Here is a 10,562-nt window from a genome sequence, read left to right as displayed (position 1 = left end):
TCTAGCGCCCGGTTGATCCCTTCGTCTTTGCTGGTGAATAGCTCTCGGAACTCTCTCACGAGTTCCTCTTCGATATCTTTCTGTACTGTTAAAACTTGGTCACCGGCCTGAAGGGAGTCTATACTGTTGTGCTGAGCTCGCATTCTTTCCTTTGTTTTAAAAATTTTACAGGGGTCTTCTTTTTCTAACGCTCTGAGCCTGCTGCGAACCATTGCTCCTCTGTAATCACTCTCCATGAGACCTAGCAATTGCGCCTTGCACGCACGTATATCATCGGTGAAAACGCCCGGGGTTTTGTTTTCTTCGGCGATTAAAGTTTGCAAGGCTTGTAGTAATGCATTCTTTGTTTCCCGCGCCTTTCTGGCCTTTGCTTTGCTGTGGTCATAACAAAGTAGCTTAATCTTTTCTTTAATTTCTTCCCATGCTACAGCATCAACATCCCCCTTCTGTGCTGCTTCCGATATAGTGTTTTTTTATCTGAGAACAGAGGGCCTCGTCGTCGAGGAGACTCTCATTAAGCTTCCAAGAGCTCCAGCAGAATGGTTTTCTTGTGGTTTTGTTCACCTTTCCTACCCGCAGCGCAACCATTGCGTGGTCAGAGAAGGCCACCGGAGACACCTGGTACGCGGTGACTGCCCTGATGAGTTCGCTCGATATATAAACACGATCTGGCCGAACGTGGCAGCAGCCTTGCCAATGAGTGTAGCTAGGACGTGATCCCTGAGACGCTTCGATCGCGTCCACGAGGTCAAAGTCTCGCAGTAGTTTATCAAGTTCTGACCGGCTGGAGTCTGATTGCAAGTTGCGTGAGCAATCCTGCGTGTTGAAAACAGTTAAAATCTCCTGCGATAATCGTCTTTACAGGACTGTCAAGATACTTCCGGAGATTGGTAAAGAAAGCCTTGCGGTCGGCCCCGTCGCAGGGGGCGTGTACTGATATTATTTTAAGCCGACTCCAGATACCTAATCACTTCCACCGAGCAAACTCGGCCGTTCCTATCTGTTTCCCATTCAGGGTAGATCACAAATCCTCTGTCTTTTCTTATCAAAATTCCGCTGCCGCCACTGTGCCCGACCGCCCTTGAGTGAAAAGAATGATAATATCTTTCGAAAAAAGATTCATGGCATTCACACGTGTCTAAGAAGAAAGTTTGGTTTCCTGAAGACAAATTATATCTACGTTTCCTTTCAAAAGCAAATTTAGAAGCCACTGTTTTTTTATTCTAGAAATTAAACTGACCGAGTTAAACATGGCGATCTTAAGTTGTTTCATTTTTAGGGGCGTAATGTGAGAAGATAAACTGCGGAAAAATGAATAAAAAAAGATCACCGCGTTGCATATGCTTCTTGGCGTCTCGGATTTTCGGCGGCGTCACGGTCTACGCTGGGTCTTGTCGCCGGCGGTCTTCAGATGGGATGCGAGGCATTGGGTTGAAGCGTCCTTTCTTGGTCAAACCACCCTTCCACTTTTGTTCTGCCGTGTGTGGCCTGTCCGGAGAAGGGCTGAGAGAGAACGGGTCGAGGGTTTGCAAGGCTGGGAAGTCGTCAGTCAGAGGTGCGTCGTCGGTGTCGATCTCAGTTTCTTCTTGACGCTCCTTGCTCAGCGGAGTGTCGGAGGTCTCTGCGGCTTGTTCAGTCAATTTGACAGGTGTTCCAACTGGTTCACTGAGGATACCTGTCCCTTGAGCTTTGGGTTCTGGCTCAGCGTTGGACTCGGGGGGACCGGTAGCAGAACTTGACGTTCCAGAATTCTCCTGTTTGTTCGTTGGTGGAGCGGGCGGTAGTCGCTGAGATTCGCTCCGTGCCGTATCCTCTGCTTCCTCCTCGTCCATCTCGAGGTCTTGCACATCATCCGTTGAAAGATCCCCGGTGACGGTGCCGTACGTACGCACTCAGTCTTAAGGTGCATGCCCAACCCTGCGGCACTGCTGACACCAGGGTGCCTTGCAACCCTTCCGGATGTGTCCTCTCGATTTGCACCGTAAACACAGGGGTGCGCGTCCGGGAACCACGACCAGGACACCTCCGCCACAGACTTTGAGCTGGTGAGGCAGGCTATCAATGGTGACGCCCTGCTCCAGGCTAAAGCGTACCATCCTCGTGGACGACTGTATGCCCTGAAAGCCTTCCGTCCTCCAGGTTTCGCGAGTGACCTCCTGAACCTTCCCGTACCGCTCAAAAGCTCGGAACAGAGCCTCGTCCGGAACGTGAAATGGCACCCAGTGCACTTTTAACCGGACTTCGGAGTTGTCCGGATCAAGCACTAAGCACTTCTTCTCTTTCACAGAGAGTTCTTGTGCTTCCACTAACCTCTGTTTGGCTCTTGCGGTGTGAAGTGTCAGCATCCACAGGTGGTTCATTTGGTAGGCGCCAATCGCCGCTATCTCCTTCATCACGCCAAGGCGTTCCAGTTCGGCCCTGAAGTGGTCTACCCGGTAAGGGCGACCGGTCACGTCGCAATGAAGAAAGACGGTGTTCACAGCAAAAATTCCTGCTGGCAGGGGTGGGAGAACAACACGATAATCGTCCGTCGAAGAAATAACAGATAAACTGCGGCCCGAGTTGGGCGTTATCACTGCTCCGCGGGAGCCAGCCATTCTGCGTCCGAGCGGTCCGAACGCCAGATGCAGAATGCGCTAGCCAATTGCGCCACGGAGGCGGGTGACAGCCTTTAAAATTTGGCCGAAACGTCTGTCCAGCCACTGTTGGAGAGACATTCATCAGTACCTGTGCAAATAAAGAGTGAAGCCTCCGGGAGGGCTCGAACCTCCAGCCTTCCGGTTAACAGCCGAACGCGCTAGCCGATTGCGCCACGGAGGCGATTGACAACCTACAAAATTTGGCCGAAACGCCAGTCCAGCCGCTGTTGGAGAGTCATTCATCGGTACCTGGGAAAATAAAAAGTGAAGCCTTAGCCTCGCCTCCGGGAGGGCTCGAACCTCCAGCCTTCCGGTTAACAGCCGAACGCGCTAGCCGATTGCGCCACGGAGGCGATTGACAACCTACAAACTTTGGCCGAAACGTCAGTCCAGCCGCTGTTGGAGAGTCATTCATCGCTACCTGGGAAAATAAAAAGTGAAGCCTTAGCCTCGCCTCCGGGAGGGCTCGAACCTCCATCCTTCCGGTTAACAGCCGAACGCGCTAGCCGATTGCGCCACGGAGGCGATTGACAACCTACAAAATTTGGCCGAAACGTCAGTCCAGCCGCTGTTGGAGAGTCATTCATCGCTACCTGGGAAAATAAAAAGTGAAGCCTTAGCCTCGCCTCCGGGAGGGCTCGAACCTCCAGCCTTCCGGTTAACAGCCAAACGCGCTAGCCGATTGCGCCACGGAGGCGATTGACAACCTACAAAATTTGGCCGAAACGTCAGTCCAGCCGCTGTTGGAGAGTCATTCACCGCTGCCTGGGAAAATAAAAAGTGAAGCCTTAGCCTCGCCTCCGGGAGGGCTCGAACCTCCAGCCTTCCGGTTAACAGCCGAACGCGCTAGCCGATTGCGCCACGGAGGCGATTGACAACCTACAAAATTTGGCCGAAACGTCAGTCCAGCCGCTGTTGGAGAGTCATTCATCGGTACCTGGGAAAATAAAAAGTGAAGCCTTAGCCTCGCCTCCGGGAGGGCTCGAACCTCCAGCCTTCCGGTTAACAGCCGAACGCGCTAACCGATTGCGCCACGGAGGCTTTTTTTTTTTTTTTCTTTACTGCCCGTTTTTACATTTGTACAATAGGATATATACAAAGGAGGGTTTAAAAACACGTCAGCCTTAACTTGGCTGCCGTGGTGTCATTAAAATTCTTTTAGACAAACCAAACCATCAAGAATGGGCAACCAATCCGGCTGTTCGGGCTGTGCCCGGAACACTTCACGGATGCCGGCAACACTTTCAATAAAATATTCACGCGCCGAGCGGACTGTTTTATCAGCGTGATTTACGCCTACTCTTGTTTTCCATAAACTGTGAAGGCCCAGTAGTAGTAGCATATCATAAGGTACGCCATTTACGTTCTCTATTGACAAAAACCGTATACCTCTGGCGGTGATCGGGAAATCCTTTTTGAGTGTGCGCTGGAGTATATCCCACAGAAATACAGCGTCCCAGCAGGAAATAAACACGTGTTCTACAGTTTCTGGCTGTTTGCATAAAAGACAACACGTAGACCATGGCACGAAAATGCTCTTTTCTTCTAACCATGGCTTTACGGGTAAAACGCCACAATGAAGTTTAAAAAAAAAGGATTTAGCATTAGGCTTTACTGGCATCTTCTTCACCCTTTTTAAAACATCTAGGCCAGGGCCTTCGCAGTATAGGGAACGATAAAGCGGCACAGGCAGCAGAACATCAACCAAATCTCGATACAATTTTTTCCGTGACACGGTACTATGATAATCTAAAGAAAAACGGACTTTCAAGATTCGAAAAGAAAGTAACACTTCTCTCAAATATCCTTGCACTGCAGCACCTGTCCCAGTGGATGACGAAACATTAAACTCTGACAAAGCGTTTTGCAGACGAAGTTGAACAACTGTGCGCAAAAAGGCATCCCTCTGATCGCGTAAAAACATGAAGCGTGAAACAATCTGACATATGAACAAATGGGACAACCCCAAACCACCACTTCGTACTGACCTAAATAAATTCGTTCGAGCAGAACGCTCCCATGTCGAAGACCAAATAAAACGGCAAACACCCTATGCAGCTTTTGCACATTCATACGTGACATACTCAACACTTGTAATATATACCAGACTTTTGATATTAAAAAGAGATTACACACGGTCGAACGCGCAAACATAGATAAATCCCTACCCATCCACCCTTCTGCCTTTAATCTAACATTTTCGGTTTCTTCATTCCAATAACTTGCGGTGTCCTGGTAATGTTCTAAAGGAACTCCGAGATACTTCGTGGGTAAAGTCTTCCACCTAACATTCATGAACACTTCTGGCTTACTTGACCAGTCACCGTGCCAAAAACCAACGCATTTATCAAAGTTCACCACGCTACCAGTTTGCGCACAAAAGGAAGAAACCACATTTATCACTTCACGTACGCTGTCCCGATCGACACAAATAACAGCGACATCATCCGCGTAGGAAAGAACCTTTACTTCACTTGACTGCAATTTATAACCACGAATATCAGTGTTATGAATAAGCTTTAAACAAAAGGGCTCTAAGTAAAGCGCAAACAGTAGTGGCGAAAGCGGGCAACCTCGCCTTACAGAAGTCCTAACTTTGATACTTTCGGTGACTCCCTTATTTACAATCAAACTAGTCGTGCAATTTGTATACGCCATCTTTACGCCCTCGCGAATGACAGAGCCTACGTTCGCATGCTCTAGAACACTAAAAAGTACCTCGTGCGAAACGCGATCGAACGCTTTTTCTATGTCGAGCTGCAGCATCGCCACTCGTCCAGAAAAAGCATCGCAGCACTCTAGCACAGATCTGGCCACGTGAATATTGGTAGCGATGGTGCGCCCTTTAATACCGCACGTCTGGTGCGGTCCCACGAGACATTGAATCACAGATTGCAACCGTCTAGCCAGAACTTTCATAAAAACTTTGTAATCAACATTGGTTAAACTGATTGGTCTATATGCTGATACAGACAGAAGCTTTACTGGATCCTCAGACTTGGGAATGAGAACAGTGTGCGCCCCTGAAAACGAGGGCGGCAACACGTGAACTTCGTAGGCCTCGGCCAAAACTTTATGCAGTGCAACTGCTGCCTCACTTTTAAAAGTTTTATAAAAACCTGCCCCAAGGCCATCCGGCCCGGGTGTCTTGCCGGGACTTAATTCGTCTATAGCTTTTTCAATTTCTCCAATACTGATTGGCACTTCCAAGCTTTCGCAAACCTGCTGATCCAGTTGCGGCATCAATGACAAAAAACAAGTTTTATAATCAGTGTCTAAAGGGGTACTGTTCCCTAGCAGATTGCGATAATGTTCTACAAACGCTTTTTCAATCATATTCTTATCGCGGGTTAGAGTGGCGCCGTAACTTATCTCTTTGATTTCGTTGCGTTTGGCATATCTTTTTTCGTCGCTAAGCGAGCGCTTCGTCGGGCTTTCTCCCATCAAATACTTTTCACTACGCGCCCGCACAATAGCCCCTCTGTACTTTTCAGCATCGATAATTTCCAATTGACTTTTAACATCTCTAATTTCTTTCGCGAACTCGCCGGGTTTCTTGCCTTCTTCGGCTATGAGCATGTCTAACTTTCGTCGAAGATCATTCTCTTTAATCTTTTTGTGATGTGTTATGACGCTACATCTCTCGATAGCGATCATTTTGACGTCCTCTTTAAACAATTCCCACCTTTCCCCCCAATTTGCTTGGTCATTCACACTCAAATTTTTAAACACTTCTTTAACTCGGGAAATAAAAGGTTCGTCATTAACGAGACATCCGTTCATCTTCCACAGCGCCCACCCCCAACGCGGTGATTTCTTCTTGTTCCCAAGAGTAAAAAATACCAAAGCATGGTCGCTAAAAGACACGTGTTTCACCTCGTAGTGGTCGCAAAGGGGAACAAGTTCAAGTGAAATATACGCTCTGTCTAGCCTCGCATGGCTATTACCCTGAAAGTGGGTGTACTGAACCCCTCCTTTAGAAGCACAAACAGTGACGTCCTCTAATGTATTTCTTGCAACAATGTCACTCAAAGAAAAGGCATTGGAATCTCGAAAACGTACTTGATTCGCTCTATCCTGTGGAGAGCAAACACAATTAAAATCGCCAAGAAAAATAACGACCCTATTACAGTTGGGATATGATTCGATACTTTCGAAAAAATCTTTACGCTCACTTTCTCGGTTTGGCGCATAAATACAAATAACCCCCCACTCAACGTTAGAAAAGGAAAAATCGCAATACACAAGACGGCCAGAGGAACACGAATGTACGGCCGTTTCAACAACACCTATTGACCGTCGAATAAATAAACAACAACCTCCGGAAAAACCAACCGCGTGCGAAACGCATACATTGAAAAGAGATTGAAAGGGTCGCACCATACGGTCCGTCTGTTCATGGCTTTCGACTTTCGTCTCCTGCACGGCGATTATGTCAAGCTCATGCTCGGCAAACAGACGGCTTAACTGGTATTGCCGGCGTCTCGCTGAAAGCCCACGCACGTTAAGCGTGGCGACTCGTAGGGCAGACTCTAGTCTAACAGCCATTAAAAATAAAAGGGACGGACTGTATGGCGCTTACCTCGAGTCGGGCGGCCCTCTCCTCTGACTCGACACACACCTCCCACGACATACGCGCCACCACCGAAACCGTCGCCTTTTCCACGCCGTCATGGTGGTGGCTTGGCACCCCTGACTACACCTGCAGCAACGTTCGGGACGGCGCCGGGCCGTCTCAACCTCGTAGGTGCCGTCTTGGCAGGCGGCTCCTCCTTGATCGCTGCCTCTGGGTCAGCGCCGCTGTCGTCCCGAGTCCGCTTTGCGGCGGGCTCCGGTGTCACGGCCGTCTCCATGGGCACGTCGCCTGGTTGTTCAGAGGAGGCGTCGTCGCATGCGCCGACTGCCTTGACTCCAGGCCTCGACGCCTCAACGGACTGAACGTCCGGAGACTCGGCCTGGCTCGTCGACCCAGCACCAGGTGCCACGTTGACCGCGGACGTGGCCGTGCCGCTCTCGGGCGTCGCCGACGCCGCTCCCTGCGATGGTGCCGCCCCGCTGACCGGACCCGCGACGGCCTCCTCGGCGTCGGACTCGTCCATGAGAAGCTCGGATTTCTCCTCGCCTCCCACAGGGCCCACGGCCGCCGCGTAGGTCCTTACGCACTGCGTGCCGTCGTGGCCGAACCGTCGGCAGACGTTGCACTTGGGGACGCGGCACTCCTTGCGGATGTGCCCCGTCCGCTGACACCGCAGGCAGAGCGGCGCCCTGCCCGGCACGACAACGAGGGCGAGCTCACCGGCGACGCGCAGCTGATGCGGGATGTCGTCGGGAGTCACGCCCCCCTTCAGGCGCAGCACCGCCGTCCGCGTCATGGTGCTGACGCTGTGGCAGCCGTCGATGTGCCACCGCTCCCTGGAGACGTCGAGGACCTTGCCATAAGGCGCCAAGGCTGCCCTCACGTCGTCGTCGCCGACGTTAAAAAGCAGCCAGTGGAGCTTGAGGCGTACGTCCCGGTTGCCCGGGTCGACGACGATGCATCGCCGCCCCTTGACGACGAGCTCCGACTCCGCCAGTAGCTTCTTGGACCCCTCGGTAGTCTTGAAGGTGACGGCCCAGACGTGATTCATTTGATACGCCCCGAGGGCGACAACCTCGGGGAGTAGTCCTAAGCGAGCCAGCGCGTCGCGAAAATCTTCGGCGCGATACGGACGTCCCTTAATATCAGCATGTAAAAAAAAAACGTATTTACCACGAGTAGGATGACAGCGTATTCCTTATCATCAACGTCCCTGATACCGCGGCCCGGCTGGGCCGCCGAAACCGCTCCGTCGGAGCTAGACATTCCGCGTCCGATCGCTTCGGCTGCCGGAAGTGGAATTGCTGCCGGAAGTGGAATCTGCGCCACGGAGGCGGGTGGCAACCTCGATCTCCTTTGGTGGTGACAACGTGTAAAGTTTGTCCAATACGTCATTCCAGACGCCGTTGGAGAGTCATTCGTCAGTACCTGGGCGCATAAAAAGTGAAGCCCTCTAGCCTCGCCTCCGGGAGGGCTCGAGCCTCCAGCCTTCCGGTTAACAGCCGAACGCGCTAGCCGATTGCGCCACGGAGGCTTTTTTTTTTTTTTTCATTTATAACCGGCTTGGCAGTAAAACATACAATACTGGACGGGGATTAACGATTAAAAGCTTCCGGCAAGCGCTGTCCCGGCGCGATTAGGTTAAAATTCCTTCAGTGCGACCAATCCGTCCAGAGCTGACAGCCAGTCAGGCTGCTCGTTCTCCGCTCTGTACACTTCTTGTAGGTGAGCAATACTCTCAATAAAGTAGTCACGAACTGGGCGAGCGTCCACGTCAGCATGGCGAACTGCCATCCTCGACTTCCATATACTATGCAGGGCCAAGAACATTATCGTGTCATAGGGCACACCCCCGTCCCGTTCGACACAAAGAAACCGGATACCATACGCCGACACTGGGAGGCTCTTTTTCAAAGTACGCTGCATGAGATCCCAGTGAAACACTGCGTCCCAGCAGTCGAGGAAAATATGGTCTACAGTTTCGGGCTTCCTGCACAAAAGACAATCAAGCCAGGGCTAACGGGTAGCGTCCCACTATGAAGTTGAAAAAAGAAGGATTTCACCGCTGGACGTACTGGCATCTTTTTTACCCTTTTGAGCACATCTTGGCCGTGGCCCTCACAGTATATGGAGCGGCACAAGGGCACAGGCAAAACAATATCGACAAGATCTTTATACAAGCGCTTGTTTGTGACCTCGCTTAGATACTGAAGCGAGAAGCGCACCTTCAGAAACTGAAAAGATCTAATAACTTCGAGCAAAAAACCCCACGCACTCCGGCACCTAATGCTGCTCGCTGAAACAACAAATTCAGGCAACGTATCACACAATCTAACTTGTAACATAGTCCGTAAAAATTCATCTCTCAGGTCCCGTAGAAAAAGAAATCGAGACACAATCTGCCTAAGAAACAAATGAACCAAACCAAACCCCCCACTTTTCACAGAGCGAAATAAGTTTGTGCGACTGGTTCGCTCCCATCCCGAGCCCCACACAAAAACCGCGAATACTCTATGCAACTTTTGAATATTGGCCCTAGACATCCACAGTGCCTGGAGAACATACCACACTTTAGCCACAAGGAAAATGTTACACACAGTAGAACGAGCAAAAATTGAGAGATTCAAGCCCCCCCCACTTAAGCGTTTTAGCGCGAACCTGCTCAACTTCTTCTCTCCAATACTCAGTCGTATCTTTGTAATGCTGAAGAGGCACTCCGAGGTACTTAACCGGCGAACAAGTCCAGTGCATTCTTTCGAAACCAGCCGGTGTGGTATCCTAACTACCATGCCAGAAGCCCACACATTTGTCCCAATTGATGAGACTCCCGGAAAATTTACAAAATTCAAGGGCATCCTTAACCACTTCATTTATGCTTTCCTTATCGTCGCAGAACACTGCGATATCATCTGCGTACGAAAGGACCTTTACTTCGCTGTTCAACAGCCAAAAGCCGCGGGTTTTCTCGTTGAATAACAGCTTTAAACAAAATGGTTCCAGATAAAGAGCGAACAACAAGGGTGATAAAGGACACCCTTGCCTGACAGAGGAGAGAACTTGAAAACTTTCACTAACGCGCTTATTTACAATAATGCTCGCGAAACACTCAGCGTAAGACATTTTAACTCCTTCTAAGAGTACACAGCCAACGTTTACTTGATCTAAAATGCAAAAAAGAACATCGTGTGCTACCCTATCAAAAGGTTTGTCAAAGTCAAGCTGCATCATAGCCACGCGTTTTTCAAATTCATTGCAACATTCTAAGATGCTTCTTGCAATGTGTATGTTGGTGACAATCGTTCTTCCCTTAATGCCACATGTTTGATGAGTCCCAACGATGGAGGTTA

At 50.2% G+C, this 10,562-nt stretch overlaps 7 non-coding genes across 7 annotated transcripts; all 7 read right to left on the bottom strand.

The window, feature by feature from the left end:
* Positions 1–2,746: 2,746 nt before the first annotated feature.
* On the bottom strand, positions 2,747–2,820 carry Trnan-guu. The gene has a single exon. It is a non-coding gene; the product is annotated as a tRNA-Asn (tRNA).
* Positions 2,821–2,918: 98 nt separating this feature from the next.
* Positions 2,919–2,992, bottom strand: Trnan-guu. Its single transcript has one exon. It is a non-coding gene; the product is annotated as a tRNA-Asn (tRNA).
* A 98-nt stretch (positions 2,993–3,090) lies between these two features.
* Trnan-guu lies at positions 3,091–3,164 on the bottom strand. Its single transcript has one exon. It is a non-coding gene; the product is annotated as a tRNA-Asn (tRNA).
* Positions 3,165–3,262: 98 nt separating this feature from the next.
* Trnan-guu lies at positions 3,263–3,336 on the bottom strand. Its single transcript has one exon. It is a non-coding gene; the product is annotated as a tRNA-Asn (tRNA).
* A 98-nt stretch (positions 3,337–3,434) lies between these two features.
* On the bottom strand, positions 3,435–3,508 carry Trnan-guu. The gene has a single exon. It is a non-coding gene; the product is annotated as a tRNA-Asn (tRNA).
* A 98-nt stretch (positions 3,509–3,606) lies between these two features.
* Trnan-guu lies at positions 3,607–3,680 on the bottom strand. The gene has a single exon. It is a non-coding gene; the product is annotated as a tRNA-Asn (tRNA).
* A 4,995-nt stretch (positions 3,681–8,675) lies between these two features.
* Positions 8,676–8,749, bottom strand: Trnan-guu. The gene has a single exon. It is a non-coding gene; the product is annotated as a tRNA-Asn (tRNA).
* Between the last annotated feature and the right edge of the window lie 1,813 nt (positions 8,750–10,562).

Source organism: Ixodes scapularis, unplaced genomic scaffold (assembly GCF_016920785.2).
Source record: "Ixodes scapularis isolate PalLabHiFi unplaced genomic scaffold, ASM1692078v2 PGA_scaffold3__209_contigs__length_174095766, whole genome shotgun sequence".
Lineage (NCBI taxonomy): Eukaryota > Metazoa > Arthropoda > Arachnida > Ixodida > Ixodidae > Ixodes > Ixodes scapularis.
Note: the sequence above shows the minus strand (reverse complement) of the source record. Positions and strands in the feature narration are given on the sequence as shown.